We start from the raw sequence: 2,748 nt of genomic DNA, 5'->3' as shown, positions 1-2,748 counted from the left end.
ATAAACGCCATGTCAACTAACTCAACTAATTCAAATGTTTAATCAAACTCTTCGAACTCTTTAATTATAAATTCTATTAGTCCGCTTAATCAAAGTGATAGTTACAGTGAAAGCACCAATAAGCAAGAAGTAACATTAGGATCCCTATACAGCATAATTGTCTCTCTTCGATCTGAGAATGCCCGTGCGCGTAATGTTATCAGTGCTATTCGTGAAGTCAATAACAAACTTTTGAATAAAACTGAGAATATGCACTCAGGTCTTCTTTCTATGCAGCGAAATCAGCTTGAGAAGAACAATATGATTTCCTTACTCACAGCCGAGGTTAATAATCCACGTTCCTACATTACTGTTGCTTTTGAGAAGTTTGGTGGTAATAATGCTGCAGCTAAAAAAGTAATTGCTGCTAGACATACCCGCCCACCGATATCACTCAAGAATGATAGGAACAAGATTGCGCCCATCAGAGAGTGCGTGACGTCACGTTTGCTAAGTTGTGCAGTGTTGCGAACCATTTGCTCTTCGAAATAAATTTAGTGCTTTTCTATACCCAAAATGAGAAAATATTTGGTGGTTGTTCCTTTTTTCCATTATAATTTAAAGCTACCGAAGCTGTAAGTAAAAAAAAACTATTTTATCGATCAAAGCAAGTTTAAAAACTCACTCTGAGAAGATTTTAGTGCCAATGGAAATTTGTGGATTCTTATAAAATTTGAAAGTGCAAATTGAATTTTTTGCTCCTTTAAGGTTATGCAAGAATATTAAATCTTCTTCCCTCAACTTTTCTTAAGATTGAAAACTTTTTTACGCAGTTTAAAAAGCGTTTGAATTTACTGAATGCGATTTAAAACCATAGAGGTGCAATGGTTTCTTCCGGTGATCGATCCTAAGTGGGACATAGGGCATTAAGAGGTGTATTCATAGTAAAAATAAGCAAAAATACCAGAAAATACTAAATAAACCATAAGGACATTTTTACAAATATAGTACCTTATCTAGTCACATAACCTCAAATATAGCAAAAAAGTCGTTACCTTAACAAAAGAGTTTCTCTTAACAAAAAACTCATAAATTAAATTGTACATAACCATAACACATTTATTTAAAAAAGCGCACATTTCAAGGACAATTTGTCACGCATAAAAAGTTCTTTAAGTAATTCCATAAAAATGTGGTGTTTTATTTTCTTTAAATAGGCATTTAAGTGCGTTTTATATCCAAAGCTAGGCAACACTGCAGTAGCGACAGAGAGATTTGACTGCTGAAAGCAGAAGAACACCAAAAACTACTGCAATCGCGGACAATGCTACCAGATGTAAAAAAAAGTAAAGCTAAATAAAACTGAGTGAATTATTGAACTAATTTTTAAAAAATGTGTATTTTACGAAATTATAAACATTACTTCTAATTAAAACAGGCTATAAAATGTCATAAAGAAAGAACTGAAACTCTGAAACTAAATAACAAAAAAATGCTAAATCAAGTTACGAAAATGGTAATCTGGTCACACTGGTGCTAAAACCACGTAACTCATTGTCAAATTCGCTGAGCGCAAAGTAACGGTACCAGGACAGGCGCCATCTCATTATTCTTTCCATCATGGATATCATTTATTTCTCATGCTGCTCTTTCTTCGTCCGTCGCTACTATTGATTTACCATCCTTATCTAATGCTTGGGCAAGTTCTGCTTCACACTCGCACGTTGAGATTTGGTTGCCAACAGTTGTTGTCTCCTCTGCTGCTCTCTCAGCTACGACTGCTGCTAATGCTGATGGCGGCGTTAATGTGACTGCTGCTACTCGCTGTAATCAATATACATACACACACACATACGCTGAAGTATCGGCGCCAGTCGATGCTGTCTCTAACGCTGCTCTTTTATCCACTTCATGCTTTGTCGGTCACGGTCAATAATAAACGAAACAAAAAACATGTACAAATTTCTGCGCTAGCCGCTGCTGAACCTAACACTTCGCGCACTGTTCTTTCGCCTGCTGCTGTGGCTAGTAATGCACAGTGGACGACGGTCAATAAGAAACGAAGCAAAAAACAAGTACGACTAGTAGGTACAAATACTTGTAATGATTTGGATGTTGCGGTCCAATACAAAAGGTTACATTTGGCATTTTTCTCTCCCTCCGTATCTGAAGATTGTTTTAAAGATTACTTCTCTAAGCACACAGGCTTTAGTAAAAATATGCATTCCTGTTTCAAATTGATTAAAAAGGATGTTTCATTAACGGGCATTAAAAGGGTCAACTTTAAGTTGTGAGTTTTTCCTTCGTATAAAAAGAATTCGCAGCAGCCACCACCGGCATAATAACATCTTCAAATATTCCTAGTGGTGGTCTTTAGGTCGATTTTCAGAACTTTATGTGCGTTAGATGATTTTAACTTAACCCTTAGGGTACGGAGTCTATTTTATAACATAAAGGGCGGAGTGAGGTCACTAAAGTCCACCACACAAAAACTGTTTTTTTTTTGTTTAAGAGTTGGCATATTAATATTACAAAGACTGTTAGTAGGTCTATTAGAAAAACGAATATTTAATTAAATTTACAGAATTTATTTTTAATAAATATATAAACTACTATACACTTTCAAACATTTCATGTTTGATATAAAATAAACTTATATTATAATAAATAATTAAAATAAGGAACACAAACTAAGAAACTCAATTTTACTTCTCTTAACAATAAAAAATACAAAAAAATAAATATCAGGTCAGCCCATAAGTTCGTGCG

This window comes from Anastrepha ludens, chromosome 3 (assembly GCF_028408465.1).
Source record: "Anastrepha ludens isolate Willacy chromosome 3, idAnaLude1.1, whole genome shotgun sequence".
In the NCBI taxonomy this organism is placed as follows: Eukaryota; Metazoa; Arthropoda; class Insecta; order Diptera; family Tephritidae; genus Anastrepha; species Anastrepha ludens.
Note: the sequence above shows the minus strand (reverse complement) of the source record.